Source organism: Coturnix japonica, chromosome Z (assembly GCF_001577835.2).
Source record: "Coturnix japonica isolate 7356 chromosome Z, Coturnix japonica 2.1, whole genome shotgun sequence".
NCBI classification, from domain to species: domain Eukaryota; kingdom Metazoa; phylum Chordata; class Aves; order Galliformes; family Phasianidae; genus Coturnix; species Coturnix japonica.
Genome location: NC_029547.1, coordinates 54,462,537 through 54,475,932, shown reverse-complemented (window position 1 = coordinate 54,475,932; position 13,396 = coordinate 54,462,537).

Below are 13,396 nucleotides of genomic sequence, written 5' to 3'. Positions count from 1 at the left end.
TAATGTGTGAGCAACAAGGTGCTGCACATTGTACTGAGCAGAGGGAAAAAGGAAAAAAAGTGCTGTCTTATGGCCATAGATTGTACCCAAACTAAACAGGAACACACAGCTTCACCTTCCCTTAAGATGTGCTGAGTGTATCCACAGAACCTTCACATCAAAGCCTCTGTGAAGGTTTTTTAACATTGTAAGGTGCATGGGTCACCTTTCTGCCTACCCTCCCGTCCCCACAGAAAGGAGGTTATGAACATCCTGCACCCAGCTTTTCATCTTGTAGGGCTCTGCTCTCAGCTATCAGAGGGCAGAAAGGCAACTTCTGCCCTGCTTCTCAGCCAATGGAGCCCTTTTGATCTCAAGGAAAATTCCTTAGGCTGCTGCTCGATGACCATATCAAAAACTCACCAAACTTCCAGTCATAAATCCTAAAAAATTCTCTTGCTTAAGGTCTAAACTTGTTGGCAATTCTTACATATCATAAATTACATATAATCCATATAATTCTGTAAAAATGCTGAGTAAGTTTGGCCTAAAAATGGGCTTCACCACCAGGAAAAAGGACAGTTTCTCTTCATTCTTTCCTGGACTACAGATGAAGTCAAAATCTCAATAATGACAGTGGATTGATGTCATACTGTACTATCTAGTTTGAATTTGTTTTCTCAAAGTATAAAATGTTAAGGGAAATAATTTTAGCATTAACAAAAGGCAGAAAAGAAGTGATAAAGAAGTTGTTGAATATTTTGCCATCACAAACTGCATGCTACAGTAGTCTCTGCAACTGACTCCAAAAACGAGCTCCTAAGAAATTAGCTTAGGTTGCACTGCATTTTTTTCTCCTAATGATTAATTAGCATCCAGAATATTGGTTCACTTGTTTTAATGATGTTTTTACTGTCTTTCTGAGCTAGATTGGATGTGGAAAATATCATTTAACATTATATCATCAGAATTTATTCCAGTGACATGGGTTCTGCAATTATATTGACAAGATTTCTTGCAAAGGTGAACGAACTTACTTACAAAACAAATGTTGGAAAATAAACCATCATGTGTGTGAGAAAGAGATGGTAAAACTAGATTCAGGGACTGAACAGAATTTAAGAAAGCAGTTTGGAATATCCAGAGACAAGATGAAAGTCAGTTTCTCAAGAAACTCAAGAGTCTTTATGTTCACGGTTAAGATTAATAATTATTTGTATAACAAAGAAGCATTTATGTGAATAACCACATCTACATATACCTCAGCAAGTGCTGAACAGCAACTCTGAGTGATTTCTGAAATTATTTCTTTAACTTTATTGCATCTTTGAAGCATTCCTAATAAGAGCAGTATAGCTCTGAGGAATAAGAGCAATATAGCTTCTGAAGTGGTGCAGAATATATCTAGTCATTTCATTTACATCCAGGAAAGACATACCTCTTAAATTCATTCATGTAAAACATATACTTTCAGTACTGGAGAAACATGAAAACAATCTGCTTACTAATTCAGCACAAGCTAGCAATACACTATACAGAAATGAAAGACGTGCTTCTGTTTTCCAAACACATGCAAGCTTTATCTGTTCAGTTAAGATACATAAATTCTGGTCTCTCTGTAAAGTTATCTTGATTCATAATTAAATTTTGTGAGAAAAGAATTATGGGAATATAACAAAAACAGTATCCTCTGCAACAATTCCAGAACACAACAGGGATTACTCTAAGAGGTCCTGAGGCCATTTCTCTTTGCAAATATTTTAGAAGACCAACTTCTATCTTTTTTGAAAATACATCTGCTTTAAATCATTCCCTTAACCAAAACACACACAAAAAAGCAAGAGACAGAAAGAGACAGAGAAAGAATCACTACTTCCCCAACCCTGCACATTCTGAATTTAAAAATTAAAAAAAATAAAAATTAAAAAATATTTAAAAAATTAAAAAGACATATTCAGAGGCAGGAATAGACAAAACAGCACAGGAAAGTGGAGACAGACGGAAGGATCAGGACCCAGCTTTGTTTAAACTACCTCCACATGACCCTGATTCAAAGATTCATCCCAGTCCATTCTGGGTTGGGAAAAGCTGCATCCTTTTTCTTCTAGAAATATCCCATGTTAGCAAATACATTGTGTGGGCCACCTTGAACAAATCAAGGCTCCTAATCATCCATTTTTTCAAACACTACTGATATTCCTTTTCCAAAGAATGATGGGCCAGGAATGAAATCAATTACATTATTTCTAAGGCTACAGTTGCCAAGTTTCTGAAAATAACAGTTTTATTTAAAGAGTACACAAAATGTATCATGCAAAGCAATCAACAGATTTATTACTATTTAACTTCCGAGATTTCTTTGCTTACAGAAGTCTTAAGGAATCTGAAAAGCAAAATGTTTGCTAGGGGATGACTACACAACTTTCACAAACTGTGAAAGCAATGTCAAATTGATGTTGACAGTATGACTGGAATTTACAAAGGGGAACAAACACAAAGTAAAGACTTGAAACCAAGTCCTTCTCCTACTTTACAGTAAATTACAGGTTACAGATTGATAAACTAATTGGCCAATAAAACAACTTAATACTTGTATATAGTTTTCTGCCACAATTATATATTTTAATCAGTGAAAACAAGCCTGCTCAGGGATGTGCTGAAGCCACCATACCTGGAGGTGTTCAATAAACATTTAGATGTGGTACTAACAAACACAGTTTAGTGTGCAGCATTGGAGGTAGCTGGATGGTTGGAATGGATGATTGTGGAGGTCTTTTCCAACCTGAGTGATTCTATGATTCTATTAAATAACTTATTATTCATTAGGAAAGAATTACACCCCTAATCCCCAGCCTCTCTCTCCTCCAGGCCAAAGAGCATTCAGAAAACAAACATTTCAAAAGACAGTCAAATAAGAAATAAATCTTAAGACTGTTTCTTCCAGAATATGAGTAAATTTTGAAACTTTGTGGAGATGTTGTCTGGAAAAGACAGTTGAAAAAGACAGCACCAGAAGGTTCTTACAAAAATACCCCTCACTGCCCAAGTGAATGTGGTAAAGCACTTACAAACAACACAAAGTGACTGGGATGAAGCCTGACTAACATGTGATAGGAACACAGAACAGCAAGATGTCACTGGCTGGGAGCCACAGTATTTAGCTGATGTGCTGTGAGGGAGTGTTATGGTCATATCAGGTGGTCACAGTAAGATAAGTGCACCATTATTTGCATGTGCCACTTACCTGCAGCTACAGTGCTCCAGATGTGGCCTCCCAGGGGCAGAGTAAAGGGAAGGACTGCCTCCTTTGCTCTGCTGTAAATACTCTCTTAGTGCTCTTCACAGTGCCACTGGCCTTCTTGGCTGCAAGAGCACGCTGATGGCTGATGGCCTGCCTGATGTCCACCAGGACAACCAGGTCCTTCTCTGCAGAGCTGCTCAAAGGCAAACAGTTACACAAATGTCTGTTTCTTGTTTTATTCTGTCTTGTTTTCACTAAAACCAACTTTTGCAGCTAAGGCAGAAGCTTTGTGTCTGTATGTATATCTGTTACTTTGTAAAAGTACCATGACAAAGGCCAAGTAGAAAAAGTTACCAGCTTATCTTCACTCAGCCTGCGGGAATTTACTTTTGAGAAATAGATGATAACTTCTGAGTTGAAATGATAACGAGTGTGGATACACCAGAAAGAAAAAGGAATGCAAACTACTGTTAAAATTAAATGCAGAATCCAGATGATTAATACAATTCAGGAATGATAACTCAACAAAGTAAATGGCCTGAAAATCAGAAGTCTTCTATTCTTCAGGCAATATTAACTTGGCCACTGAATACTCAAGATGTAGAAAGTATACCAGACCACAGATAGAGCACTGGAACAGGATGCGCAGTGAGGCTGTGGTGCCTCCTTCTGTGGAGATATTCAAAACCTGCCTGGACAGCTGGATACTTCCCTGTAGAACCTGCTTTAGAAGGGGGTTGGACTCGATGATCTCCAGAGGTCCCTTCCAACTACTCAGATTCTGTGATTCTGTGAAGCTGGGAAGAAAGTGAATAGGGAGAAGGAAAAAGCACTAAGACTGCAATCTTTGGGTATTGCTTAGTTTATTTACAGATGTTGACAGGACCAAAGTGCAAACATTTCCTGAATTCTGTTAAATACACATTTTCTCCATGCTTGACATTTTTTGAAGAAAGAGCAGAAGAGACTTGTACTTTCTGTCGTCCTCCACTTTCTCATCAGTACAACAAAACAAGAGCAGGGGAAGTTTTTTGCGTGTTTTGTTGAAGCCTTTTTTGTTTTACCTTCATGTCTATTTCTGTTTTTAAAGTGCTACTGCTGTTTGAGGCTTTTTGTAGTTGAGCAGGCTGAAAATAATTTACTTTCTCCACTGAGCTATAGTTATTTCTTCTAGGTCAAAAAAGGTCTTTGAAGAGCTTTTTACTTCTGCCACTGGCAACTGTAAATCAGCATAGCCTTGTTGTCTGTAATGCACAGACAGGAACAAACTCAGACAATACTCATGTTCAAGTTTTAAGGGAAGCAAGGTCTTGTTTACTGACTAGAATGTCTGATGGGGCAGGGTTAGTGAATTACCACTTCTTCCAGGCCCTATCTTTCTGTCTGTGCTAAGTGAAGCTGTGGCTGCACTGAACAAAAGTCCTGCCATTGCATTACCCTTTCTAAGCCTGCAAGTTTGACACCACACAGACACTATGCTGGCTTTGATGTGAACTGCTCTGGCTTTCCCCAAAGGTGAGCCCAGCATGCAATGATTGTGATATTACCTTTTCAAGAACTCACAAAAGTGTCTTATCTCCTGTATTTTCTCCAGCTTCAGAGAAAACAAATTCTCAAACCTTTGTGCTACGTAAAATGCACCGGTTTTCCAACATACTGTTTATTTTCTTTGCTACTTCACAGCTGAGTGGAATGAAAAACTCCATCACACACTATGTAGAAAAATAGAAAGCAAACTCTGCTATTCTACTATTGATGCCTTGATGAAAATTTCTAGCTGAAAGGATGCTAGAAGGATTCACCTTCACTGGGCCAGCTTGCAAAATCTGGGCTTACCTGGCAGGGAAGCTGGAGGTCACGAGGTGATTGTGGTAGCTTCACTCACCTACCCACCAAAAGTTAATATCAAAGACTAAGATATAACCAGCAGAGAAAGGATTGTCAGAGAGGACAGAGAGCATCCCTGTGACATTGAAATCAGGGCACAGATTATAACCCATACAGTAACATTTTTCCATGAACTATTCTGCAAAGCATAAGATATAGTGCCTGTGTGAAATTTGCAACACATAGAAGTTAGTTTACATGAGAAAACCAGGCAATAATTCAGTATTTTGACAGAATTTCTGCAGTCTGTGTGAATGTGGTTTTAATAAGTGAAGAAGACACTCATCCTCAGCAAAACTCCAAAGGAGCACTTCATGAGGCAGCAAAGTGACATAAAATAAACACAGAAAATTGTCTCATGTCATCTTAGGAGCAGATAATGCATTGCCATTAACAACACTGCAAAACAATTGCCTGCTTAAAACCTTGATGTCTCACTTTAATTAGCTCAGTAGCTTGATGGGGTTACATGTTTAAAATTCAGGGAAGAGAAAATAATCTTCTATTTGTAACTTGAAATTTGCAAACTGGCTATTAACCTTGCACTTAAAATAAGCATTTCTGGAAACCTTTTTCTGGTGAACTGTGATCCAAAACCTACTGGAGTTTTTCCAAGATTTCCATGCTGTTATCAGACCCAAAGAAAACGGAGTGACAAACCCCACAAAGAGAATGATAGCATAGGGAAAACTGTTGGTAAAATAAGAGTGGAAAAGATGCAGAAAAACACATTACAAGAGATGTAATAACTGGAAGAAGCAGAAGGCATGGGAGAAAGGGCTGGTAGGTCCAGGTCACTGTTAGTGGGAAGGTGTTATCAAGCAAAGCCAACAGAGAGATACTGTAAGGTTGGTCTCTGAGATCAGGGCAGTGAAGTGGGGACTGTCAATAAGCATGTAGAAATGGCTTCCTTCCAGCAAGTAGCTAAATTATAAACATACTCAGCATTAGAAAGCTGCTGAAAGAAACAAAACCAAAACTCAGCAGATGTGGGCTCTTCACACTGAGTACCCAAATTACTCAAAACAATAAGGAAAATGACAAAAAAAAAATGTCTGAGCAGAGATTGAGGACTTTTATTTCCTTTAGAAACAGAGTGCAGCTCTGTGACACAAGTGATCACAATCTAAAAATATTTCCAGGTTCTTAATGAAAAGGGGAATTACTTACCACATCTGTTACCAGACAACCCTTGCAGCTTGCAGTGAGAAAAACTCTGGTGTTAAACACTTGTTATGAGTTTAAGCATGTTTATGCCTGAAAACCTTGCCATTACTGTTGATAAAATTCTCCTTTTCTGAAATGGTGTTTGCTGTGGTCCAGTAGCTGAGGAAATGCAGCATGGACACTACTAGCAGCATCAGGACAGTGTAGGCAGAGGATGCAAAAGCTCCCATGACCACACACAGCTCATCCCATGTCAGTGAGAAATGTGGGCCTGGAGCTGGATGAAACATCTCTGGGGTGGAAAAAAGAGAACAAAGAATGGTGTTTAGCACAGCTAAAACTCACCATACTTTGTGAATTTGGATGTAAATAGGGTTCACAGACTGACAAGCAAAGAGTCAGGCATAAAGTTACATCAAAGAGTACGCAAAAATACCTCCCAGGGTGAGTGAGAAAATCAGATAGGTGACAACATACTGTTATGTTCTGCAAACAAGATTTTGATGTAATCATATTTTTTATATTTTATTTTATTTTCTATTTTCACAACAAACCAATCTGGGCTGATAATAGTAATATTTCTGATTTACTGTAAAGAATGTGATGATTTCAGTTACAATAATAAATTCTTGTCTTTATGTCTCTGCTATGTTCTTGTTCTGCCTGTAATAAACATCACAGACACTTATAGCAACTTAAAAAAACATTTACGCATTTTGATTCTTTTTATAAAATCAGGATATAGCAGTGATTGCTGCATGAGAAATAGAAAGTCCTTAAACTGCTCTCAAGTTAAAATTGCATCATTTTGACTGAACCTTGGAGATTAGGGGAAAGAAGCAGCAACAGAAGTGAAGAGCTGAATACAAGCTCTCAAAATCTTGTCAGGGCATGGACTTGGAAATCAATTAGATAAGGCACTAGAGGCAATGTTGCAGAAATCAGCCCAGGTGGAGCTATGAAAGCTGCTTCAGGAATACATGTCCTGTCCAGGGACACATCAGCAGCCACATTACAGGCCATGGTGGCAGCTCAGTCCCAGCACAGCACAGTGGGAGTGAGGCTCTATGACGCCTAGCTGTCATCTGGGAGCTGTGCTGAGACCATGCCTTCCCACCCCTCCATGAAGAATATGCTTGTGTGCAACCCCTGCAAGCCCACAGAGAAGTCTGGAATTTCGAACAGACTGCTCAGATTCTCCCCTTTATTTCTTCTGTATTGTTGCTACATTTGAAGTCAGTCCTTCATACTGCCCAAGGATCCTCATTCAGTTTGTCAGTGTGCCCAACTTGTTCATGGACTTTCCCCACTGATCAAGACTTTAGGTATATTTAAGTACCATGAAACACAACTGAAGCTACCCATTTCACTTTGGCATAAAAGCCTACATTCCTTTAAAAACATGATCCTTAAGACTTCCAGTATTCAATGTATCCCAATACAAATCACATTAAAAATCTTGGTCCTTTGCTCGTAGATTTTACCCTCTGTATCTAGCATGAAATTTTTCTGTCAGTCCTCTCATTTATTTCAGCAAATCCACCCTTCAGAATGGTTTTGTCATTTTGGCTTTACCTTTGGCTAGAAGTTAAGAAAAGCCTTCTGTCTGGTGTTGATCAGCCAGCAGGGAATGCTTATAAGTGTCTGCTAGCCAGCCTGTACTTTACCTCCCAAGAAACAAAACAAGTAATTCTCCAAGCCAGCTTCCCACAACCTGGAGGGGCTGGGATTTACAGCTTGTTTGAACTCTCCCAGATGGCAACACACCAGGCTGCTGCAACACCACACTTGCTGGTTAATCCAAAGACATTTCCTCATACTGATTTATTTGTTCTCTCTGCTTCTACAAGATATTCATTTGTCTCTCTTTCCTCTTCAGCATTTTCCCTCCAGTTCCAAAGACAAAACAGACTGTGCCCTTTACCACTTCCGTTCACCTATCAAAACACATATGTCTGAATAACAAAAACCACATATGATCAAATGGATCAGATCTATCTGATGTTTCACACCAGTGACTTTTCAGTGACCTCACAAACTTTGACTAGATTCATCAAGCATTTTCTCAGAGTTCTCTGGCTATTTTATCACGTGTGCTCCAGGAAGAAGGAGCAAGAAAGCATGTGCAGAATGCTTGCTCACAGGAGGTGGACTACAAGGTATGCCCCGTGGACCAGAAGCTCTGTGAATATTAAGATCACTCTAAACAGTTTAAGTCCCATAAGTCTATGCCCTGGTAACTTGGATTTTATTCTGATATGTAGTAGTTATGATATTTCTGTCCTGAACACGCCATCCAGAAAGAATGCAGCTTGTGGATTTTGGAAGGTACTTCAGATGTGCTTCATTTTTAAGGTCAGTCTGACATTAAAAACAAAGAAAGCAGTGTGAACATGTACATGTATTTATATAAAAATGACGTTGCATACAGTCCTTTCCTACACAGTTACTGACAATTCCTTCTGTTTCAATGTATTAAGAAGAAAAGGTGATTTGCAAAGAGTGAAAGGATAAATGACAATCCATTTGGTTTCATGAGGAGTCAAGAAACCCCGCCGTCTGTATCTGCTTTGACAGATTCTGTGAGGATCTGAGATGAGTGGCTGCATATGAGAAGGCTGTGCTGCCACTCAGTGAGACCTGGACTGGCTGAGATTCAAGTGGAGAGAAACTTTATGATGACCAGGGCAAGCACAGTGCTCTCCACCTGGGGAGGAGTAACTGAATGTATCTGTACAGACCAGTGGCTGACCTGCTGGAGCTCTGTGGACAAGGACCTGGGGGTCCTGATAGATAGCAAGAGGGCCAGTGGGATTCTGGGGTGCGTTAAAAAGATCGTGGACAGCAGGTTGAAAGAGATGATCCTCCCCCTCTACTCTGCCCAACATAACCTAGTGTAGGGAACCTGCCTTAGATGGGAAATTGGACTAGATATCAGCAGAGGTCCTTTAAACTCAGTTCTGAGTTTTGGTAATCATATGATCTCCTGTGTCTTGAAGACACTGCTTGGTTGGTACCAGCCTCATCATGCAGAATCAGGACAACAGTTTGGAAGAAGAGAAGCAAAACCAGAATATATTTATGAAGGAGGAAAATGATGTGAAAGAAATTAAATATATATATATAAATATATACTTTCAAAGAGCACTTACCAATAAAATTAAAAATTTAAAATAAAAAATAAAAAAGCACACAAAACAACACTACATTACTTTGCTGTGGCACACAACTTGTTTCAAAATGTAAGATTCCAAGTACTCTATTTATTTATCCAAATTCATATCCATTTCCTTATGTAGATCTTAAGAACATTTCCTACAGAGCCTATAAATATGTTTTAATTAAAGACTGCTCCTTTCAAATTAAATAGTTGCAGTAGGTAAGCTGTACTTGTACACAGTCTCCACTCCGTAAATCTCATCTTTCTTTTTCCTTATTCAATAAGCTATCAAGGCATTCATAAAGTATATGAACTGCAAGTCCAATGAGAAATACTGGAATTTTCCAGTTGGACCAAGTGCAAGACAATCAAGTCTACTACTTAATATCTGGTAAAGGTTTTCTCTATGGTAAATATTCTGCTTTCTAGGAGCTAAGATTTTAGACTTGCAACATTTTGTCACAGCATTCTAAATAAAAAAATGATTTCTTCTTAATCACAATCAATACCCCATTTTCCTTGTGTTTTGAGACAGCAAAAAATTCTGGATCTGCCATCTCCAACACATTATTTTACATACTCTTATTACCTCCATCTGTACTGATGTCTTTACATATATCAATTTATCCGTATGCAATACTTGGTTATTCTGCAATACCCAAAGTTAAAAAAATGTACACTCAAATGCTCCTCGTTGTAATTTCAATCCTATGCAATTTCAGTGACTGAAATTATGGACAAAATTTCATATGATTAGTTACCTTTCAAGAGCTGGATTATCATTCCTCCTGTAAATTTAATATCTCTAAATCAGGGCCTCAAAAGTACTCATTTCATCCTGTCCCCCTTCCCCGCTCCTACAATCATGTGCCCCGATGAACTCTGGTCAAAGCTCAGGGAAAACTGCCCACACAAGCACACAAGACTTTTAGTTATGTCCAGATCACGTACACTTTTGACAATGAAGGTCCCGCTGCCCAGAATGATGTAAGTCAGTTCTCACAACCTTGAGTTTTGCCCTTGGATTCTGCATTACAGTTCTCAGAGTTTGGAATAAAAGTGTTAATTAATAGGTCAATTTCTTATACTATTCTTATACTAATATCTGCATATTAAGATCTGAACACATCTAAGTTTCATCAGAAAACATACAAAATATCATCAGATACAAAAGTCCTTCCAAGTACAAAGCGAGTGAAAATATCTTCCAAAGTTCCTTAAAATTAACTTAACACATACTGGTGGATTTTGTCTTTTTTTTTCTTTCTTGTCTATAAATGAATTATTTCAGTAAATTCTCCTATTACTTTTTTCTGGCTGCCTTACCAAGTGCTCGTGGAATGGTTTCAAGCACAAAATCATGCTTTGTAGAGCTTCTTTCATAATGTTTAAAAGGTCGAGGCTTTGAGGTGGTTTGATTTCACAGAGATAGCTAAAATAAACTCTAAAATGTTACAAACATACCATCTAAATTTCCTGTTCAAGTGGTGGCAGGCTCTCTCCACTTAAAATCTATAATATTTGCAGAATTTTAACAGATCTTACAATTATGTTGGACATCCTGAGTTAAACCCATAATGAGAACACTTCTGTGCATATTCTTTGTATTCCATACCTTATGTGCTTGCAATAAATTGGGGGTTCAAAGCTTAGAAAAGCATCTGATTTTTCATCAGAATGTAACTGACAGCAGAGGAGTGTTGTTTACATCTTTAATTTCACAAAAAGGAAAAAAGAAAAAAAAAAAGAAAAAAAGAAAAAAAAAAGAAAAAAAAAAGCCCAAATGTATGTTTTCAGCTTAACAACTCTGCAACACTTTGCAATAGGGAGAGTAGTTTGTGGCTGAATAACTTCATATCATAGTTTTTTCACTTATCACAAAGCAATTCTCTGTAAATTGATAGGAACAAGAAAAGGACAAGAGAAAGGTGAGCAGTACTATGCCTGAGCATATGCCTGGGTACAGATTTCACCTGGATAGTGTCATTTAAAACAGCTTTTGCAGTTAATCTCAGCATGCAACAAAGTCTTGAGATGTCTGTAACACTCACACTTAAAGATTTTGCTTTATTTTTACGTGTGTGTGTTCCCTAATAATATCTATCAAGCCTCCCTTCATGATAAACAGATCTAGGAGTTTTGGTAGATTAGACTGCCGTTGGAAAAAATAACATCAAGGTGGAGCCTTACAAAGTAAGAACAGCACACAAAGGCACAGAGTAGGATAGTACTAAACAACTGACCACAAAATAACAGCGAGAATGTGAGAATGTTCATACATGGCTAAGATAAGCGTGCATCATTATAGATATTTCTCTACTTTTGGCTAATGAGTGATTTTTCCTCTTTGGAGATGAGGGTGGAGAGCCAGCCTACCACCTGCATAATAACACTGGTGAAATTCACCACCAACATATTGCTGCCTTATGATAAAGGAGCCTCAGCACTTAGGAGCTCTGCTGAATTGTGTGTCATCCAGGCTGTTAAGAGACTCAGAAAACTTAAAAAAAAAAAAAAAAAAAAAAGTTGCAATATCATTTATATTCAGTGCAGCATGAACCTGGTGTAATAAACAGATCATAGAAGCCTACATCAAAACGTTCCAGCAGCCAGATGGAAGAAATACACTCACCTCAGAAAATTTATCTGAAATGGAAAGAAGTTTTAATAACACATTTTTATTATTTTTTTTTTCTGTCATTCTGCATTGCATCAAGGAACTACTATTTCAAAACATATTACATATTCATACTGGTGTATCAAGATGTCCTGGCTGAAAAATAAAAGACACAGTCGCAGGGAAATCCATAGCACTGACAGAAATACAAGAAGACAGGTGGGGATGTGCTGCCATGCAGTTACAGGCAGAAGTAATACTGTGGAAGAAGGATCACAGAATCATAGAACAGCCTGGATTGAAACGGACCACAGTGATTATCCAGTTTCAACTCCCCTGCTATGTGCAGGGTCTCCAGCCACCAGACCAGGCTGCCCAGAGCCACATCCAGCCTGGCCTTGAATGTCTCCAGGGATGGAGCATCCACAACCTCTTTGAGCAACCTGTAACAGTGCGTCACCACCTTGAGTGAAAAACTTACTCCTAATATTTAACCTAAGTTATTTTGCAAACCAGAGCACTGCAGTGAATACAATTTCAGCTGTATTTCATTCCAGTACAACGTTTACTAAAAACAGATATTTACTCACTGCCCGCCTGATCTAAACAACATTTGCGAAAACTTTCTTGGGATTTGCATCTAATGGCTCAGAAGAAAGCCATACATTACTTTCATACAAGGATTAAATATGACATAGTTCATAAAGTAATCTAAATTTTAAAAGATCAGACCCTACCCTCCCTCCCCACAGACTCACTGTTCACTCCCCACAGGTGGGTTGCAGCACTCAGAAAGATATTCCCAAACTGATAATGGAAGATATTATTGGAAAGCACCAGGAGAGAGCTGACAGAAGAGCAAAGAGGGAATGTTTGAAAAGGCATTTCCTGAAGCAAGAAGAGGGGAATGCCAAACCAAATTTCTACAACACACATTAGAGAAAAATCTACAGTTTACTATTGAAGAAACAGAGGAAATACTTGAACAGTTAGAGTTGGTTTAATCATAGAAAAAAAAAAGGCCTGTGCATTAATGACAAATGAAGAGCATGAAAGGTGCGCAGAAATGAAAGGGAATGTACAAAGAAATCGGGAAGAGGAAAAGTAAGTAATATCTGGATCACGGGTGGGTTGCTGTGTGGGCGGACAGCCCATGGTGATGACCCCAAGCAACAGGCTGTGACATCACCGGGTGACGGATTGTGACTGCTCAGCCCTCACTGCTCATAGTGGGGTGTGGGCAGCGCCTGGCTCAGTCTGGCTCGTTCCTGGACCCTGCTGAGCAGCTCTGCGAGGCTTGGAGGTTCTTCGAGCAAGGTTTTGGCTGTGCTGTGCTGGGTCGTGC